We start from the raw sequence: 21,965 nt of genomic DNA, 5'->3' as shown, positions 1-21,965 counted from the left end.
GGTGTCTTGAGCCACCACAGGGCCAAGCAACCATGAACCACAACAGCTGAGACATTCAGACACTCTGTTACAGTAACAAAAGCTGACAAACAGCAGGTGCACTTGTTGCAACTTTTCGGATGCTGTGATAAACACCCTGAGCCCATGCTGCCAGAGTCTTCCTGGTGGGGAAGGTGGGAAGGCATATCAGCAAGCAGGAAGCAGACAGAGGGGCAACAGGAAGTGGAGTGAGACTGTAAACCACCAAAGCCCGCCCCTACTGACGTACTTCCTCCATAAGCTCCGCCCACACACACAGAGATTCCACAAGCTCCACAAACACCTACAACAGGGGACTGAGTGTTCAGACCCTAAGCCTGCTGCGGGAGAGGCTTCATTCAGATCACCACTGAATGCAGGAAAGAGATGGGGTGTGAGCCAAGGAGCTGAGGATCCAAACACTAGGTTTTGGTTGGTTTTATTATTATTATTTATTCATTTTACTTCCCAATCACAGCTCCCTCCCTCCTTTCCTCTCCATCCCACCCTCTTTACCCTGCGCCCCCCTCAACCAACCCACCACCCAAGCACCTCAAGTTGCATCCGGACTAAGAGCATCCTCTTCCAGACAAGGCAGCCCAGCTAGGGGAAAGTGGTCCAAAAGCAGGCAGCAGAGTCCGTGCCAGAGACCGCCCTCACGCCACTTACTAGAGGACCCTCGTGAACACCAAGCTGCACATCAGTTACATGTGTGAAGGGAGCCTAGGTCCAGTCCATGCATGCTCTGTGGTTGGTGGTTCAGACTCTGCGAGCCCCATGGGCCTGGGCCAGTTGAGTCTGTTGGTTTTCTTGAGTTCTTGTCCAATCCGGGACCCTCTACACACGCACGCACGTGCGCGCACACACACCCTTCTACAAGACTCCCTGAGTTCTGCCTAATGTTTGGCTGTGGGTCTCAGTATCTGTTTTGATTGGTTGTTTGGTAGAGCCTCTCAGAGGATGGTTATGCTTTGTGGGGAGAGGGTGGGGGAGGACAGAGGGCTGGGAGAGAAAAGGAAAACCGAGGGGGGAGGGCAGCTCTGGGGCAAGCTGGAGACCTGCGACAGGGTGGGCTCCTGGAAGGATATGGGGGTGACGCCAGTGAGACTCCTAGCTTCAGGGGGGACATGGAGACTGAAGTGGCCAAACACCGTTCTGCCCCCCCCCCACTGTTGAAATAACCCACAGACTTCCTGGGACACATTAACCCATCCCTGAGGGTGGAGCTCTCCCAAGAGAACCACCTCCCAGAGACCACACGCTGTTACCATGACACTAAACTTCAGTCTGAATGTTGGGGCCGGGGGGGGGGGGGGGAGACAATGAGAATGGCTGGACAGTGTCTTTTGCAAAGATGCCCGGCTTCTGTGTCCTTTCACAGGATCCAGGGAAGGCACAAAAGACCTGACAGACCTACAAGGGGGCGGGGGTGCACCTTCCCACTAACCATGAGAGAGAAAGCTGAGGCATTCCCAAGGGAGGCAGGATGGCCTGTGGAGAGAAGGAAAGCGCCTTCCCTGTTACCCCTCATCCCCCTTGTCACTCTTTGGTGAGTGGCATGGGCGTGTCCAGCCTGCAGCAGAGCACAACTTGAGTAAGGCCCAACCCTAGATCCTGAAGTACTTAAAATATAAGGGTGTTTTCCCTCTCTCTCTCTCTCTCTCTCTCTCTCTCTCTCTCTCTCTCTCTCTCTTCTCTCTCAGATGCAGTATCAGAAGACTAAACACTCCAGCTGGATCCTGTGTGGGAAACAGCCAGCATCCACTTCAGAAGCCTTGTTTCCCAGTGTGGAAGAGACCCTGACTGAGGAGATACCCACAGAAACAGACAGTCCAGTTAACAGAAACAAAGGTGAGCCAACCCTAAAGCGTGTGGCCCAGCATAGCCCAGGCTCTAGGGCAGAACGTGAGCCTGAGAGGGGGTCATCATACAACAAAATGAGGGCAGCTCTGCCCCCACAGAGCCCAGAACGCCACCACAACTCTTCACTCGGTCTATTTAAAGCCCCAAGGCCTCTGCTGCATCCTGTTTCTCATTGAGAAAGTGAGGTGACCTCAGGCACACACCCTATTTCCCTAGGTCATGTCTGCATTTTTCTTGAATGGAATTGTTTGCTGGTCTGTTTCGGTTCCTCTTTGGGGATACCAAGGAAGCCACGTTCCCCTTTTGCTGGTGTTAACAGTGCATCAGCTTGAGGTTGAACAGATAAAAAGTGAGGACTCCAGTAGGGTACGGGCGGCTCCATTGCTTCCCGGGCTGGACCGGCAGGCATCTTCGGAAGTCAGCATCGGTTTGTCTTGTTTTTTCTATATTATCCCAGAGTGTGTCTCTAAGCCGGTGTGTACTGGGAACACATAACAAGAACAGAAAGAGATGGAGGCACCGGTAGCTTCTTTGCCTAAAGGAATTCGTGAGGCTCATCCCTGGACACAGGAGCGGGAGGGGTGCACAGTCACCACCCTTGGCAGAGTGGGGGATCCAAGGCCACCCAGAGCCACTGTGTCTTACCAGGCTGCTCTGAGCATAACGTGGACCTTTTCATGATTCAAAATATTAGAGCTGGGGAAACAGTTCCGTGGTTAAACCATCTGTGCACACGCAGCAGGCTTGGGGACCAGGGTTTGGGTCCCTCAGAACCCGCATAAATGTCAGGTGGATATGCTGGTTGACCCGTAACCCCAGCACTCTGGAGGCCAACAACAGGAGATTCCCCCGGAGCAAGGGGGCAGTTAGAATATCCATATTTGTGAGCTCTGGCCTTGAGGGAGAGAGATCCCATTTCAATGAATTAGTTGGAGAGCAATGTGTTAAGACTCTTGATGAACGTTAGGCCTCCGCATGTCCACATGCAAATATGCATGCACATACATGTGCTTCCCATATATGCAGACACATGAAAAGAATAAAAGGAACTAGCCACACACAGAGATAGATAGAGAGATAGTGATGGATGGATGGATAAAGAGAGAGAGAGAGAGAGAGAGTGATGGATGGATGGATGAGAATACAGCACCATCACATGCCAAGAGGGTACCAATTTCTTCTTCCCCAGCTTAGCTATGCAGCCAGAAGCCATCAGGCCTCTGCATTAACGACTTTTCTTGCTGTTGTGGCAAAATGCCTGATAACAGAAGGGTTTGTTACAGTTTGAGGTTGAAGAAGACAGTTCCCCGTGGCAAGAAAGACACAGCAGCGAGAGTGCGGTGGTGGCCGCATCGTGTCCATGCAGGAAGCAAGACCAGCATTCCTGTCCCTCGTCTGTTTCGTGTTTTTAGCAATGAGACGCCATCCTCCCATAGGCTGCTCCTCACAAAGTCCTCCCTCCTCATCGAACCCTCCCTAAAAACAACCTCACAGACAGACGTGGCAAGAGTGCATCTCCTAGGGGATCCTGAATCTCGTCAGGACTGAAGAGATGGCTGCCCAAGTGTAAGCTAAAGTCTGTGTTCCTTCCTCCTGTTCCCTATCTCAGCATCTCTCACACCCGTGCCTCCCTCCCTATGTGGCTGCCCAACACTTCCCTTTCCTAGGGCCTAAAACATGAAGGAAATGAGGGACACTTCCAGGCAGAGAAGTGAAGAGGGGGAGATCTTAGAGAAGACAGGCTGCTGAGGTGTGTAAAGCGTGTGTGTGTGTGTGTGTGTGTGTGTGTGTGTGTGTGTGTGTGTGAATATACATGATAGCTGACTACCAAGAACAGCCATCATAGTAGATTTGTGGCCTTCCTGTAGCTCCTGCCTCTGGAGGCAGATGTGGAGGGTCCCAGAGCAAGCCGACTATGGACGGTAGCTACATCATCCAGCTCAGGGTGTGACTGAAAGACCCTGCTTCAATGAACACACATGCACGTGAGCCTACCACACACACACACACACACACACACACACACACACACACACAAAAGGGACGTTTATTTAAGAGTCAAGACATAACCAAACACCCTGCCTCTTCCCCACGGGAGCCCCAGGAAGGAGCTTTCGGTTTTCCTTGGCCTTTTCCTACTTCAGCCAGCTGGTCTTGCCCTGGCCATGGACTGCAGTAAGGGCACTGCAGTTGGGGCACTGGTGCTAACTACAGGCGCAGCGTGCAGCTTGGGTAAAGGTTTAACCGGAGCCAGCCCAGGTGGTGTCTCTGACACCAGGCTGCCAGCCCAGCCCCGCTCTCTGGTTTGAGAAGTGAGAACAGCGCCTCTGCTCAGACCCTTCTCCACAGGGACCTGCAGATGACCAAAGGGACAGTGTCCAGGAGGCTCCCGGTGGGCCAGCGCTGAGTCATGATGGGTGGTGTCTCCTCGGCAGAGCTTTATTCATTTGTTTGTTTTTGATTTTTTTTTTAATACCCTAGGCTGACTTCAAACTGTTATGTAGCCAAGGATGGCCTTGAACTCCTGACCCCTCCAAGCGCTAGGATTACAGGGGTGAACCACAGTGCCTAGAGCATCACTCTGTCCCCCTGATATGATGGGACACAATGTGATGGTGCGCTACAGTGATAGATAGTACGACATGGGATAGGATGGTGATATACTGTGCTGTGGGATAGCAGCATCATATGGTATATTATGGTATGGTATGGTATGGTATATTATGGTATGGTATGGTATGGTATGGTATATTATGGTATGGTATGGTATATTATGGTATGGGATGGGATGGTATATTATGGTATGGTATGGTATATTATGGTATGGTATGGTATGGTATATTATGGTATGGTATGGTATATTATGGTATGATATGGTATGGTTACAGCTGTGGTATATTTTTATAGTGTATGCTATCATAGTTGGATGTTACCATTTCCGCCTCTGGTCTCAGAAATCTTCAAATGCTTATACACGGTGAAGCCCCCTGCTCCTCAGCGATTGGCCAGAGCCACACACTCAGGCCCCACACAGGCCTTGGGCCTCCAGGGAAATCAGAGACCCCTTCCTTTCCGGGTTCTGCGTGGCAGCCTTCCCAACTCCCCTCCAGAGGGCGGTCTGTGCACTGCTCTCCCTACAAGGGCAAGGTCAGGAGTCATCACAAGAGGAAGTGTGCCTTCAGCCCCTGACCTCCCCTCTCTGTCTTCAGGAATCCCACACCTCACAAATCAGACTTTAGGGCCCTGAGCCCTGAGTGCCAGAATCTCTGCACCAATGGACTAACACCAGCAAAGGCTTGGAGCCACTTACGCTGGGGTCACCCCCGGAGCTGAGAGAGCAGCCTTGGCAGAAGGGGTCCCTCGCTGGGGTCTGGGTGGACACTTTACAAGCGTATTTACTTCCTGTTGGCATCTTTACAGCTTTTCCCAATTGACTGTTGCCATAGTAACAGATGGCTTCACCTTTTAGCTGTTTAATAAGTAAAATGACTTTAAAGTGTTTTCTTTTTTCTTAACCTCTTTTAAGCGTCATCTCAATGATCTTAGGGAAAAGAGTCTCCACTGCATTAAGCAAGTCTATTAAGTATATTAATTGGCTGTTAGTAAAGTTTTTTAAATTAGATTCAAAATTCACAAAGTAGGTGATCCTAGCCAGAGCCCACCCTGTCACTCTGGAAAGACCCTGCCTTTCCCTGAGGCTGACAGAATCCTCAATGACACTTCACATTGACCCTCAGCTGCTTGCAAAGCAGAATTGTCTGTGGTGAGGGGCTCACCCCTGCTGGAGAGGCCACCGGCCCACCCCATGTGGACCCAGACCATGTGGAAGGTACCCAAGACTCCTGTCACTGCTGGCCTAGCTGGGCCAGGCTCCAGCCAGCTCCTCTCTCCCCTCACTCTCACCGTCCTTACAGCACTTCGGGAGGGGCCACCTAATTCTGGTCCGAGTTCTGAACACATGAGTGGTCAAGATAAAAGCCCTGCCCTCTTGGCTCCCAGACTGTAATGACAGAGACCAAGCAATAGTCACATCACAGGAAGAGACAGACCAAAGGGCGGAACCCAAAGGTTCTTGGAACCCGAATATCTGGGGAAGAATTTTCTAGAAAGAGGGAACCACAGTCCTGTCTTGGGAACAAATGTATGGTGTTCAAGAACATTGACCAAGGAAACTGGAGGGAAGTGAAACCTGCATCAGCTGGGGAACCTCGGCTCAGCACCCTGCGACTGGTCACAGGCTGAGCTCTCTCCACCCCACTGCTTTTTTTTCCTTTTTTTTTTTTTTTTCTTTTGGGACAGGGTTTCTCTGTGTAGCCTTGGCTGTCCTGGACTTGCTTTGTAGACCAGGCTGGCCTCAAACTCACAGCGATCTGCCTGCCTCTGCCTCCTGAGTGCTGACATTAAAGGTGTGCGCCACCACCGCCTGGCCCCACCACCTTCTGCTTAATGCAGTGCGAAACCTTGGAATCTTAATCTCGGACTATACTTTTAATTTCTAAAATTTTCTTGATTCCCTTTACACTTTTTAGGACTCTGTCCACATCCAAAGATTTTATTGATAGTTATTTAAAGGTTTTATATTTATTTGAAAGCCACATACTCCCTATCAATGTCTTTCCCTCTTACTACTCCTCTGAGCTGGTCTGTCTCTTCTCTCCACCACCACATTGCGTCGTCTCATTCACCGCATCATTTAAACTAAGTGACAAGGGTGAGTGATGGCACAAGTATGAGGACCTAAGGTCAAATCCCTAGCATCCACATTTTTTTTTAAAAAAGTGTGGCTGCATTTGCCTGTAACCCCAGAACCTGTGGGAGTCGAAGTAGGAAGATAAATGGGCTTGTGACTGGCAGCATGCCTCAAGGGAATAAGGAGGAGAACGAAGTCAGGCGTGGGCTGCCTTCCTCAGACCTTCACATGTGTGCATATACCACATACACACACATACACACATATACGCACATACACACATGCACACACACACATGTACACATACACACACATACATATATACCTACACACATACACACAAACACACACACACACACACACACACACACGAGCTGGGGCTGTAGTTCAGCAGTGTGCTTCTGGTAGTGTGTTTACCTGTGTGTTTACTACACCCCTGTAGTGCCAATAAATTAAGGTCCAAGTGTATGAACAACGTCATAGAAATCCAGGCATGTGTCTCCTTTGTCCAGACAGAAATAATGTTCACCTGGGACATAAGCACCATAAAGGGACCCGCTGTGGGCCTGGGACAGTCACCGCTAAGCTTCGTTTGCTGTGCAGGCCAGGGCATTGCTGGTCAGCCTCAGCCACAGACTATCACTCTGTAAGGTGTTCCCGAACCTAGTATTAGTGGGTCGGAGGAAAACAGGTCCCGTGTGCGTGTCCCACGCCTGCTGCCCGCTGACAACTCCTCCACCCACTGCTCACACAAGTTCTGCACTGACTACTGTGTAACATCTTCCCATATGTTAAGTGCTTCGTCCATTACCCGCTGTCCGTGTAACATAGTCTTCTTAAGGTAACCCGTTAGTCTCCGGCCCTCCTTCCAGATGCAGCTGATAAGTTACAAACAGGTGCTGGGCTAACTTGGTAAGATCACAAGGGCACGATGCTCACTCTATCAGGAGGATGGGCGTAGGAGGCAGCAATGCTATTGAGCAAATGACCTCAGCTCTCTGCAGCGTGGGACCCCTGGCTGGGGAGAGTTGGGGCCCCACCGGAGCAGAGGTGGTGGGACACGGTGACAACATTCAGAATGTGTTTGCTGAGAACCCCCATCAATCAGGAGGCTGACACTGGAGGACCACAAAGCTCTATCTACACAGTGAACGTCCTCACAACAAACAAGCAAAGCTGCCACTGGGAAAGCAGGTATAAGGAGTGAAGGATAGAAAGCTACCAAGGCCAAATGGAGATACCGGCCCAGGCTGGGAGAGGCCTGGGGGATGATGGGATGGCCTCCCAGGAGCCCCTGCTGCTTCATCTGGGGCTCCCTGTGCTCACATGAGAGGCCTACGACTCGGTGGGGAGTCAGGGTCCCAGCATCCCCTGCATCCTTTCATGAAGGCCTCCCTCCACGTCATCACTGCACACAACACTGAAATGAACCAACACCCAGACACAGAGGTCCCTCCAGAGTCTCCAGAAGGCCAGCTCTGACACATTCTGCAGTAAGTGGGAGGGAAAGGAGGGGGAGGAGGGGACCGGAGGGGAGAAGAAGAGAGGGAGGGAAAGAAAAAAGGCAAAGAGGAGGAGGAGGATTTTTTGGACCCTAGGTTCTTTCACATATAAACTGTCTGCAGTTGCTTCGGATCTACACAGGCAGAGTCCAGAAGTTGTGGCAAGGACCTACCCCCCCCCCCAAATACTTACTTGCCTAAGGTCACATAGACTATAGCACAGAGCGAGCGCCCTTCTGCCTTTGATACCACAAGGGGTCGGCACCAGAATTCCACAGTGTATCATCCACTGGGTATCCCTGGACACCTCCTACAGTGAAGATACCCAGACCCCACAGATGCGTCCTCTGAGGAAGGGGCCCAGGGCTGTGTGTGGTCACAGGCTCCCCGGCAATGTTGCATGTTCTAGGCAGAGAACCTCCTTTCTAAACTGGGACTTATTCTGTGGTACCGTGGCCCGTGGACCAGCAACTAACTACCCAGAACACATCCATTTCAGGGACACATCGGAGAAGGCAGGAGATGATTCCGTCGGTAAACTGCTCATGGCAGTTTATTATCTCCAACACCTGAGAGCCCCGCACAGCCAGGTGTGACTGAAGCCGCAGCACTAGGAAGGTGCAGGTGGAAACAGACGATCCTTGCAGTGCAGTAGCTAGCCAGGCTAGGAAAAGCAAACCAAAACAAAAAACAAAACAAAACCAAACTCTAGGTTCAGTGAGAGACCTCATCTCAAAAAACAAAACAAAACAAAACAAAAAAACAAACAAAAAAAAAAACCAAGGTGGAACGTGGAGAAACACACCTGAGGAGAGCTGGCTTCCGTGTGTGAACACACGTGCGCACATACACAGAGAGGGGCAGGGAGAGAGAGAACACACAAGCAGGGGCCGTCGCCGCTGCCTGTTGTTGGTGTGTTTACTATAAACACTGCAGAACAGAGAGCGTTGAAGTAAACATGGATCCTCGCTGGAGGTTTATTTTTAATTTTACCGGGAAGGTGGCCGTGAGCTCCGTGACTCACTGCAGCGCTCAAACAGAACGTTTCCTCATATCCTTAAAATTATACCTTCTATGTGGAATCAGAAAATCACTGACTCGGAAACCGTCCTTTAGAGCGGAGAACACATCACGCCTCACACCTAGGAAACAGTCTAGAAAAGACGGCCGAGTATTGCAACGCGCAGCCAGCGCCACCCTGAGTACAAGTGGTGCAAGTGATGCTGGAAGCGCAGACAGCGTGGTGGAAGGCAGATTAAAGAGACACAGAGCCAGCTGGGGTCACCACTGTCTGTCGCCAAGCTCCCGTGAAGAAACAACAATGCTGACTCAGTTTTGTCCTGGGCCTCTCTTGGATTTTCTATCCAAGAAACACAGGCTGTGTTTGCTAGTTGCACCAGAGCTCGGTTGTCGGATGCGGGGGATGGTGCGCCCTTGAACAGGGACTTCGGCGGCCAAGTGGAGAGGCTAATCCCTGTGCATGTCTCTGTGTGGGCTGAGATCTGTTTTCAGTGGGTTACTACGGCACCCAATGCCGTCCAAGAAACGTCAGACAAGCTGACCACAGCAATTAAGTTGTCTGCCATCTGCGAGGGGCTTGGCTCACAGCGTGCTGAAGTTAAATATATTTTTGAAAGGAAGAAAAAAAGCCAAGTCTTTCCATGTTTTGCCTATCTGTCAATCTCAGCCACGTTAGCCTTGGAGCGTCTGAAGGGAGAATTGTTCTCCCTCAAGGAATCGGTTAGCGTTGGCATGCTGAAATTTCAGAACCCTTGAGAAGCCACGCATCTAATCTCGGGGTTGGCAGAGCCCAGGGCCGGCTAGGAAGCGAGCCAGGCTGCAGGATGGGGGCGGTCTAGCATCACCACAGATGCTCTTTTGAGAAGAGCCAGGCGGGAGTGCAGACCCAATCCCACGTTCCTGCCTAGCTCACAAAAAACCTCTGCCCTCTTCTGGCTGAGCTGTGAGGAGGGAGGGAGCCGCCTCTGCAATCCTCACACCTGCCTGGACCCATTCTGATCCTTTCTGGTGGCTGAGCTTTGACCCGGAAGTGACTGTTCTTTCTTCTGGGAGACAAAGTATCCCAGGACTGAGGAAAGCGTTGTTGAATGTTGGATGTATCCCCTCTGCGCCATGAGGGGAAAACAATGTGCCTTTCTCACAGGACAGGAAGTGCTTCTCATCTTAAGACAATGGAAAGCTGAGTGTGGGGGCTCACACCTACTGTCCCAGCACTCCAGGGATAGGACCAGAAGATTAAGAGTTTGAGCCCTGCCCACCCCACCCCTCCACCCCACTCCCCGACCTCCACCCCAGGCCCCTTACCACGCGAGGCAGTCAGGAGAGCCCAATCCTAGGGAAGAAAATGAAATCTCGAACCTTCCTGGACAAACAGTAGGTCACCTACTACTACACCCATCTCCAGAAAGTAGCAGAAGCCATAGCTTGAAGGTACAGTGGGCCACCTGTTCTAGAAGTCCGAGAGGGCAGAAGCCCAAAGGCGCCTGTGCACCTCCCGAGGCCCCAGCAGGCAGTGCGTCTGGAGTTACAAGCCGCCTCACTGTCGCCATCCTCACCTGGATCTTCCCCCTGTGTCCGCACAAGACGCTGCTCCACAGGGTCCTCATCGTACCTAGTGTCATCTGCAGCAACATTGCTTAAGGCCACCTGCATGGACGCTGGAGACTAAGCCTTCAACACGTCCCCTTAGGAGGATGTCCATGTGCTGGGGGACAGCCCTCCACCAGGCCCATACTAGAAGCACTAATGGACTCTGTGTGTAGGCAGGAGGGGGAGGGGGAGGGCATGGAGGGGGGAGAGGAAGGAAAGACGTAAAATTAGGAGAGAACGGGTGGGGGGTGTATAGAGGAAGAATTGGGGAGCCTCTACACAGCCTTCAGTTCAGTCCGCATCACTCCAAAAACGCAAAAGTGAGACTTTCTCTGGCTTCTCAACAGCAACAGGATGTAAGAAAAAAACTATAAAGAAATGCATATTTTGAAAGAAAAGCATTTTAACCTAAAAGCAAGCATAAATCAAATTATTTCTGCACCATGAAATAATAGTACCATTCTCACACATTTATCATCTCAGAGAATTTTTTCCACAAAGCTCTTTTGAGAAAATCCTTGGAAGGTTTAATATGGCCAGAAGAAAAAGAAAATGAATTCAAGAAATAGACTAAATAAGTAAAGCTCTGTATGCATCTCATCCAAAAGTATGTTCTTAAAATTAACAAGTCAAAAATACTTAGATTTTCAGTCTGTGAAGACATCTCAGATGGTAGAGGGCTTGCCCATCATGCCTGAAGCCGTAGGTTCAATCCCACACACACGTAAACTGGGTGTGGTAGCATACACCTATGAGCCTAGCACCTGGAAGGTGAAAGCAGGAAGATCAGAAATTCAGCTACGTGAATGTCTGTCTCAAAAAAGAAAAATAAAAAATACTTTTTTGCCGTCTTGGATCCAGTCCCCAGCAGCAGACCCTGAGGTAGAGGTCTGGAGATTCATGGCGGGCTGCACCAGAAGGGCCCCACGGTCAAAAATCAGCTCAGCTGAGCATCTGGCAGATAGGCAGTGAGGTGGGAAGCAAGGAGGGGAAAAATAACACAAATGTGTTATTTGAAAACAAACAAGCAAACAAAAAGGAATGAGTTTTGAACAGTAAAATGATACAAAATGCTGGAAATAGGGAATTTAGTGAGTTAGGGTGGTAGGCAAAGTCAGATGAGGGTGTATAATGGAGGACAGCTCTGACTGCATCCTGATGCAAAATCAGAAGCCACTCAAAACGTTATGAGGGCTGTGGTAGTTTGAATGAAATGGCCCCCATAGGTCCATAGGGAGTGGTGCTATGAGGGGGTGTGGCCTTGTAGGAGTGGGTGTGGCCTTGTAGGAGTGGGTGTGGCCTTGTAGGAGTGGGTGTGGCCTTGTTGGAGTGGGTGTGGCTTTGTTGGAGGAGGTGTGTCACTGGGATTGGGCTTGGAGGTCTCAGCTGCTCAAGCCAGGCCCAGCGTCTCTTTCTTCCTGCTGCCTGTGGATTCGGATACAGAACTCTCAGCTCCCGCACGTACCATGTCTGTCTGTGTGCTCCCTGCCATGATGGTGTTGGACTGGACATCTAAACTGTAAGCCAGCCCCAGTGAAATGGTTTTCCTGTTTAAGAGTTGCCATGGTTGAGCCAGGCAGTGGTGGCACACACCTTTAATTCCAGCACTGGGGAGGCAGAGGCAAGTGGATCTCTGTGAGTTTGAGGCCAGCCTGGTCTAAAGAGTGAGTTCCAGGACAGCCAAGGCTACACAGAGAAACTGTGTCTCAAACAAAGAAAGGACAAAAAAACAAAGAGTTGCCGTGGTCACATTGTCCTCACAGAAATAGAAACCCTAAAACAAGGGGTCTTGTGACTTCTCTTTTTTTGGTGAGTCCACTGTATGTTTCTGAAGTATGGCTCCTGTAGATGGCAACGTCATGAATGTTGGGCATGTCTGGACCCTGCTGTGAACCCCTCAGCCTTTGCCAGGGCCAGCTAGGTTGGGTCCAAGGAAGGAGGAAGGCACACGGCTGGTAGGAGAGAGCTCTCTCCTGATGGTCCACACGGACTCCAGGGACAGGTGCTCCCCGTGACGGCCCAGGCCACCGCTGTCCACCAGCTCTCTCACCACAGAGACAGGGCACCAGAGGCCTCTGCCCACTGAACTGAATCCTCCCTAGGATCGTCTGTTTTTTTAATCCCAAGCCTTAAATGTATTCATGGTCTTTGACTCAATGTTTCCACACTTCCAGAAAGAAACAGCACGCTAAGCTGTAATGATTGCTTTCCCAGCGTCATTTCCCAAACACAGCCACGCCTTTTTAAGCACACACTCCTGGGGGAGCTGGCCTGGCATGTACAGGACTGTAAATAGACTTGCAGCTGTATAAGGATGCTCCTTCTGAGGAATCGGCCCGAATCTGCGCATAGCCCTGGATGAATGCCAAGGGGAAGAGCCACGTGTGCCCAAGGGCATGACCACTGGCCTAGAATGTCCGTGCTTTTGTGGCAGCAAGATGGTATCTCTAGCATGAGAGAACTGCAGGCCTGGCAGGAGTCCACACAGCCCAGGACTGACTGCCCCAAGGGTCCAAAGAAAGCAAACTAGGACAGCACCTATGACATAAAAAGCTGTTCCTCCTAGACCTGCCCAAGCACCACCAGCAGCTGGGGACTACGTATTCAAACACCTGAGTCTCTGGGGGACAATTCTCATTCAAGCCACCAAGGTGCAGAACTTGGCCACTGTGAACGATGCTGGAGTAACCAGTCTTATTTGTGCAAAGGGGCATATGAAAGGTGCGCACATCCACACAGGTATAGACGTGGGAACACTCCTCGTAGAAAAGGCTTTGACTCGAAGGTAGGATCATATAAATCATCCGATAACTAGTGCTGTTGTTGTTGTTTTTTAAAATAAAAGTTTACTATAACAAAAATTAAGCAACCAAGAAAAGTGTTAAATGACAAGTAAAAACGCCACCCAAGCCCGGCATTCTGCTCGCGGGCTAACAGGAGGATTTGCTGATTCCTGGGGTACAGCATGACTGTTCATATTGTCTTAGTTACTTCCCTGTTGCTTTGAAGAGACACCGCAACCAAGGCAACACATAAAAGAAAGCGTTCAATTGGAGTCTGTTGGTTTGCGTGAAAATAGCTAGTTTGTCCGACCTAACCTAACTCATAGGGCGTGGCGTTATTTGAAAGGATTAGGAGGTGTGGCCCTGTTAGAGGAAGTGTGTCACTGGGGGATGGGATTTGAGGTTTCAGAAGCTCAGGCCAGTCCCAGTGGCTCCCTCTCTCTTCCTGCCGCCTGCTGATCCAGGTGTAGAACTCTGTGGTTTCCTTCTTAGGGTAGAGCAACAGCATAGAATGTCCCTCAAAATTCATATATTAGAAATTTGGTCCCCAATGCAACCACACTGACAAATGGGAGGTCCATGGGTCTTCAGAATTCTGCCTTCATGAATGGGCTAATCCACTCATGTTTCAATGGCCCCATGGCTTCTGGGGAGTAGCCTTCTGATAGTCGTGGCACCTTGTGGCATGCTCTCATCTTGCGATGCCTCCACATTGTGGCACAGCATGAGGCCCATGCTGGCTCCATGGTCATAGATTCCCCAGCCTCAGGTAAACCTTTGCCCTCTGCCAGTTACCCAGAATGGAGCCTTTAGTTACAGCAAGAGAGTGAGTGAAGACAGGTGCCCGGGTCCCCGTTACCTGGCTTCATCACCACGTCCTAAGAAAGGACATTTCTCTCACCTGCAGTGTTGCTGCTCCTTGACACCTCTGTGTCCTAGCTGTGACTGGAAGAGGGCAAGGAAGGCACGCCAGCACTGATACCCTGGCCTGAGACGACATCATGCTATGCACTAGAATCCACTGATACAGCCACAGCAAATCCTGAGACAGCTGAGACGTGCAACAAGGTATCCTTATTAGCAGAAAGCCAGGTGTGGGCAGCAGCACTTCCTACCTCACGCTTTCCATCGGCTACAATGCGGCACTGTTTAACCTTATCCTTTGGCCGGTTGCAATCAGGGCGTTGGCTTGGGTTCCAGCCACAGCTTCAGGCCCGACGCTCACTTCAGTTCCTGTTTCTTCCACCCATACATCTCCCTTCACTGAGGTCTTCAACGCCTCCAAGTCATCCACGAGGCATCAACGTCTCCCACTCAGTTAGTGCTGATACCCTGGCCCCCTTCCAAGAACCACAAACATTCTTCACGGGATGGCAATTCTGTTTAGGCTGCCTGGGCCCTCCCGCAGAGTCACTGTACACACCAGCTATAACCTTACAAGGTGCAGTCCCTAAATAATAACACGCATGTGCACTGGCCCTTTGATCGATGAAGGTTGTCGCAGTACCAGACACGTAAACAGCATCCATCTCATAGTACATCCTCCCTGCAAGCTGTTTTAGTGACAGTCCAGTGCTCTGAAGAGCCACCATGCCCAAGGCAATTCCTATGGAAGCCTTTAATTGAGGGCTTGCTCGCCATTTCAGAGGCTCAGACTATGATCCCCAGTGACAGGGAGCAGGCAGCACACAAGGCAGGTGCTGGAGAGGTGGGTGCGAGCTACATCCTGATCCGCAGGCAGAGTGAGAGGCACTGAGCCTGAGATGGGCTTTTGAAACCTCAAAGCCAGCCACAGACACACTTTCTCCCACAAGGCCACGCCTCCTACTACCCCTAACCCCATCAAAGAGTTCCACTCCCTGATAACTAAGCTTCCATCTATATGAGCCCACGGGGGTCATTCTTACTCAAAGCACTAGCTTCGGGGCAGCAGCATTTGGTAAAAGAGTCTTCTGAGCAGACCTCCACAATGGCCTTAAAGCGTAAGCCGGGTTGTGCCAGGTGTGCCATCGCTTGCAGAGCATGGACAGAGCAGAGAGTCTAGTCCTGGGGGGCCCAGGATAGTCAGTCACGGCACTGTCTTCCAACAAGACGCGGCTCTGGATGCCGTGAGCCGGGGGGGGGGGGGGCTGCTGTTTAGGGGACCCTGAGCTCCTTGGGGGCAAGTGTGGTCTTCACCATGAGGATATCTAATTTCTTCTTGTCGTTTCTTCTTTGTGCATGACTACTTAATGAACTTCAACCAACAGCAGCCAGCAAGCAGCCAACAACCCTCCCCGGCAATGACCAACGACCTATGACCCTATCTACCTGGGCCCCAGGATTTACACACCCTATGTCCCCAGAATTCCAAACATCACACAATCGCTGAAACTATCTGCAGCTGGCAAAATCACACCACTGCTAGAGCGTGGGGGCCAATCCCAGTCAGCTGCTGCGAAACAGCTCCATGTCCCCACACCTGGGATTAAAATAAAAGCACAGTCTTATAATATTTCTGAGGCTTTTTTTTTTAAGAACCCAAAATTCCAGAGTTGTCACCACGGTGCTCAAGTCGCATTGACCTTCAGCAACCTCTTCCCCTCTCTATACCCTCATAGTTGACTTCAAAAATCCCACAGCTCCAGGGAAATGGCAGGCTCTCATGAAGGAGTCTGCCTATGACTGGATTTCTCCCTTTCAGAAGAAATTTACCTAAGCAGTTGGAGGCTACAGGTACCACGTCTCCCAGGACAGACACCAGTGTCCCCTTCTCTGCCAGCAGCAAGCATGCATGATGGGCTGCTCACCATCACAAGGCAGGGGACTTCTTTGGCCCTCGGGCCTGGACCCTCCTCTGAGGCCCACCATGCTGCTGTCTATCTGTGGCATTTGTAGCTGTCCTAGTAAATCTCTTAACCAAAAGGACAATCTGCCCCAGTGTCCCCTTGAGCCCCCAATCTGAGCTCATAATTCACAATTTGGCTAACTGGCCTGAGTCCAAGTTTTCGTTCTTCATCAGCCTCCCACCTGCCTTCCTCGCCAAGCTTTACCATCTGGCTTTTAATTTAAATACGGTTCAAAGGTTCCCTTTACTTGGTGGCTTTATTTAGAGGCCATTTAGGGATGTGAGCCTAATTTCCACATTTCTGTGCCTCAGGAACTAGGAAAGGCCAATAATAGAAAAGAGACGTGGCGTCAGCCCAAACACGCATTCCTGAGCTCGTCACCCTGTGTGAACACTTTGTGCTGCCCCAAGTCAATTACCTATTAACATCCAAAAATTGTTGATTAAAATACTGGGCAGGAGCTGGGCGTGGTGGCACACACCTGCAATCCCAGCGCTCCGGGAGGCAGAGGCGGTAGGATCTCAGAGAGTTCCAGGCCAGCCTGGTCAACAAAGCAAGTCCAGGGCTGGAAAGACGGCACAACAGCCTCTCTCTAAGAGAGCCCACTGCTCTTGTTGAAGATGCCAACTTTGATTCCATCCACTTCAGAAAGCTCCCAAGTGCCTGGAACTCCACAGCGCCCTCTTCTGGCCTCCACAGGCACTGCATTCATGCATGCACAGGCATACTACCAACACTCATACATAATTTTAAAACTGTTTAAATAAATCCTAAAAAAAAAAAAAAAAAAAAAAAATTAAAAGGCTGGAGTAGGAGTTGATAGCGCACACCTTTTTTTTTTTTCCTTTCCTTTTTCTGTTTTGTTTTGTTTTCCGAGATAGTGTTTCTCTGTGTAGCCTTGGCTGTCCTGGAACTCTCTTTGTTGACCAGGCTGGCCTCGAACTCACAGTGATCTGCCTGCCTCTGCCTCCTGAATGCTGGGATTAAAGGCATGCGCCACCACACCCAGCCCCTTTAATCCCAGCACTCAGGAGGCAAAGGCAGGAGCATCTCTGTTAGTTCAAGCTCAGCTTGCTCTATGTAGTGAGTTCCAGGCTAGGTAGGACTACATAGTGAGGCCCTGTTTCAACACAAACAAATAATCATCAAACTGAAAGTTGGCCATAGTGACTTAGAAAGGCCAAAGCAGACGGACAAACTGGACCCTGTTTCTTTAAAAGCCTGAGGCAACCGGAGCAGAGCGCAGGGGCAGAGCGTTTGATAGAACACGTGAGACCTTGAATCCATACCTAGCACCGCACCAACGAGAAAGGCTCTGCTTACAGACACTGAGCCAGTTACAATGCTAAATAGGGAAGTTAAAAATGGCATGAGGACCATTAACCTGTGCCTCAGAGGCTTGAAGGACATGAGCTCCTGGGAAAATGGTGCCAAGAGACTTGGTCATGGCAAGATTCCCCTCAGACCTTCAGTTTGTAAGAGCCATGGTCACTCTGGGGTACAACACACGTCCCAACCAAGGTGTGTGTGTGTGTGTGTGTGTGTGTGCGTGTGTGTGTGTGTGTGTGGTGGGGGATGGGGCGAGGATCCCTCTGCATATTCCACCTTGGCTAAATGCCACAGGGTGTGAGTTAGTACACCACCACAAACACTCAAGGTGAGGAGCCGGCATGAAGGGGTGGAGCTTACCAGTGCCACGGGAGGTCCACCTCGGCTCCATTGGAAGTCCAACACAATTAAGAATGCGGAACTGCAGCCTGGTATTGGTGGCGCATGCCTTTAATCCCAGCATCCAGGAGGCGAGAGAAGGAGGATCTCTGTGAAGCCCAGCCTGGTCTACAGAGTGAGTTCCAGGACGGCTAGGGCTACACAGAGAAACCCTGACTTGAAAAAAACCAAACAACAAAAGACAGAAAACCAAGCCCTGGGGTGGATAGCTAGCCACCAGCTGCCACCGCATGCGGATGCTTTCTCTTAGCAGTGAGAGGTCGGCTTTGTCTTTTAATCTAATGGGTTGTTGCGTGGCTGGCTGTTAAGATTTGCTTAATTGTATCTCTGACATATAGTTTTTCATTCGTGTCAAGCTTGTCAACATGTCCCTTTAGCTTCTTACTTGGTTATGTTGTCCGTAATTTACAGCGTGGCGTGAGGGAGTGTCCCCGTCCTAAATTAGCTACCATCTCGTCCTTGTTGGCTCCCCAGATAACCACATTATCACGGCCGTGTGTCCCATTTTTAAGAACGCTTTCTTCCCCACCAGGTAATTTGTATATATAAACTATGTTACTGCTGACTGGCTTGAAAGCTATTTGTTCACAATTTTGCTAATCAGTAGCTTTTTAAGGGGAAGGAATGAGATTTCAGCAAATTATTTCACCCTTTAAAATGCAACTCGTAGCATGGCCGTAAGATAAGCAATAAAATTTCATAGGAAGCTGCTTTTTGGTGCCACATCAGCAGCATTCATGCGCACCCAGTACAGTGCATTCTGGCTACAACCGCTCTCTTGACTCAGAGAACTACTTTTGTGATCTCAAGGTCACTCTGATGCTGACCGTCTCTTTAATAGAAAGCTATGGTTGTGCCAAGCAATATCCACTTGCTTACGGCCGCCTCACCACACACACACAAAAGGCAAATCACTGACAAACCCCAGCGACACCACACCAGCTCTTCCTTCAGCACACATCTGAGCATGGCTCTGTGCACGTCTGGGGCTGCTGGTGATGCTGCTCCGGGCACCACAACCAGAACTGTAAAGGTCCTGTGTCTGACTTCCACATCTCTGATGACAGCATCTTCCTCCAGTGTTCACCAGATGGCCAGCATTGAGACTTTTCAACATGGCCACCTAGGGTCTCAGTGGCCATGAGAACGGACACCAGTGCTCTCCGTATGGGCAGCTTCTCACCCTGCCTTGTCTTGTCTCCTAAGGTAACACACTGTTCAGCCCATGCAGCACAGGGTTCTTTTAGAATGGTTTCTTCCCCGCCACGGTGGGTGGCTTATACAAAGTGCTGCCTCCAACTGTCTTGAAAGCTATGCGCTCACAATTCTGGGGATCAGTGGCTTTTTAAGGGGAAGAGGTACTCAGTCAGCCCTGAGTTCCCACCTTTGCCCAAGTTGTAAGCGAGCTCCAGGGAACCTTCCAGCAGGTTTGTGCTGGAAGGAGACAAGGGACTTAAGAAGCCCGTCTAAGTCAACCCCTCCAAGGAGACCTTGGTCCCTTCATTTCCCTGATACCTCCCTCCCCAAACAGAGGTCTGTGCTCCGCTGCCATCCCTAAAGGTCAAACTGACTGTCTCTGTCTCTTTCTCTCTGCCTCTTTCTCTCTGTCAGTTCTCTCTGTCTCTGTCTCTCTGTCAGTTCTCTCTGTCTCTCTGTCTCTCTGTCTGTCTCTCTGTCTCTCTCTCTCTCACATACACACACCTTCCCTGAGACACCAAAAGCATGCTGACAAGTATGGCAGAAAGTGTCAAGACTTCTGAACGCTGTCGCACCATGTCTGTATGCAAGGATGGCGGCTGGCACCAGAGAGCTTCAGACTAGGGAGCGAGCTTCCCTGAAGGACGCGCTGGTTTGGGCGCAAATGACTCAAGTAGCTTTAGGGTACGCGAAAAGCTTGTTCTTTTCATTATGATATAGACTCGGAAGGGCAAAGCTGTAGCTGAAGTAAGGCTTGGCTGGACTAGAAAGCCTTAGTTTCTTTGCCCTGACACCTGGGCTCTGCTGCCTTCCATCCGTCATCCTGCCAGCCCTCGGGCACTGCCTCCCTCCCTCCCCCCACTGTGGTGGGAACTTTGTCTTCCATGTTATATAGTTACTTCCCTTCTGCCCACCCTGCCCTATGCCTAAGTGCAAGGGATACTGGGAAAGGCGGGCGTTAGGCAACCCAGCACTAAGGTTTCCATTACTGAGGAAGATGGAACAGTGGGCATTCAAGGACAACCAGCAACTTTTGACACTCGTGAGATAGAATAGGCATTTATTTAAAATCCCACCTTCTCCTGCTGCCCAGGTGCCAGCCATCACTCCAGTTATCAGCCCTCCAAGCCACTCAGTGGCAAGTAGTCTCATCTGGCTGACCTCCCAAAACTGACCCCAGATCTCTTATCTGTCCCAGTGTGGCCACATCTACTTCTGCTTCCACAGAGATGGAGTAGAGGGCGCCACTCCTGACCAGCCCATCGTGGTTTTTGCTGTAAAACAATCATTAGCATTGAGCTTTATGGCTAACAGAATCTTCCAGACACACACACAAAGACACAGACACACACATAGACACACACACACATAGACACAGACACATACACACACACACACACACAGACACACACATACATACACACACATACATACACAGACACACAACAGACACACACACACACAAACACACACACGCGCACGCACGCACACACCCCGTATCTTCCTTCCATCTACCCCAAGCCCCTCTCGTGCTGGAGGTCTAGGAAGATGCCTGAGTCCTCACGCCCACTGCCAGTGCCTCCGAGCCTTAGACAGACTTGCCTTTTGTGGAGTTAGAAACCAGGTGGACCTGACACAGTTAGCAGGGTCAGAGGCCAAGCGCTCTGTGGGCCAGAGGTCACACAGGACTCATTCCTCTCAGGTCAACCTCCTACCAAACCCAAACAAGGTCAGTTATGGTCACATGGGTTCCAAAAGGCACAGCAGGGACTGCCTGGACCCCTGAGGGGCCTCAGAGGACCTCTCATGAATTTCCCCCCAGATGTATTCCAAGGAAATACCAAGAAAAGCAACATCGTCTGCATGGGTGGCAGGTACCTCAGTTTGTAGCTGGCTTTTCACCGAGACTATATACAGTATCTGCTGGAATCAAGCTCCCTGCTCCCTGTGGGAACCTCCTGGCCTCCACCCAGAAAAAAAGGGACACTGAAGAGAGAGAACAAGAGCACCAGCCCACGGCCTCCATGCTGCAAAGAACGTCTGGCTGTGTAGGGCTGGGACTCCTGGGCCTTGGTGACAGCCCTGGGGAGCTTCTATACTCTAGGGGGGTCTGGGTGCTTGGGATGCAGGGTGGGGGGGGCAGGGGGAGCAGGCCAGAGCACTGTCAAGGGGAGGGAGTGGAGGCTGAGCTCCTCACACGACCCCTGTCTCCAGGGCAGTGTGTTACAACTCTGCTGACAGAGTGTGGCTTCTTCCAGGAAAAAAAAAATCACTTCCCTCTCTGCAGCGACAACTACCTGGGGCCTCATAAAAACTGTGAGAGAAAGCGAGGGTGGGAGGATGGAGAGGTGGGGACAGTTTTCAATTTTTCAAAGTCAACTTTTTTTTTTACCATGTATTTGTTGGTTTGTTTATGGAGACATGAGTGCCACAGGGCATCTAACTCAGGTCATCAGCCTTTACAGCAAGCGCCCTTGACCCCTGAGCCCTCTTGCCAGCCTTCATAGTGCGTGCAGACGCCCGCACTGTGTTTTAATTGCTTGCTAGTAGCTGTGGAAGAATCTAGGATTAATACAGTAGGGCATTTAGGGAAGGCAGGTTATATACCAGGTTGGCCAGAGGGGGGGGGGCAGGGAGGAGGCAGAAAACACGGCACGACAACGACGCTTTGTTGGGCAATACTGCCCCCTTGTGACCAATCCTCCCTCAATGTCTACAGGTTAGCTGGGGCTGCCTGGTGGCCTGC

The 21,965-nt window shown here is 50.7% G+C and overlaps 1 long non-coding RNA gene across 1 annotated transcript; it reads left to right on the top strand.

Annotated features, from left to right (window-relative positions):
• Nucleotides 1-302: 302 nt before the first annotated feature.
• Nucleotides 303-15,832, top strand: LOC311608995. Its single transcript, XR_014783219.1, has 4 exons — nt 303-450; nt 1,722-1,869; nt 14,374-14,534; nt 15,716-15,832. It is a non-coding gene; the product is annotated as an uncharacterized lncRNA (long non-coding RNA).
• Nucleotides 15,833-21,965: the final 6,133 nt, after the last annotated feature.

Source organism: Acomys minous, assembly GCF_964271855.1.
Source record: "Acomys minous genome assembly, chromosome: 11".
In the NCBI taxonomy this organism is placed as follows: domain Eukaryota; kingdom Metazoa; phylum Chordata; class Mammalia; order Rodentia; family Muridae; genus Acomys; species Acomys minous.
This window is presented reverse-complemented; position numbering and strand designations above follow the sequence as displayed.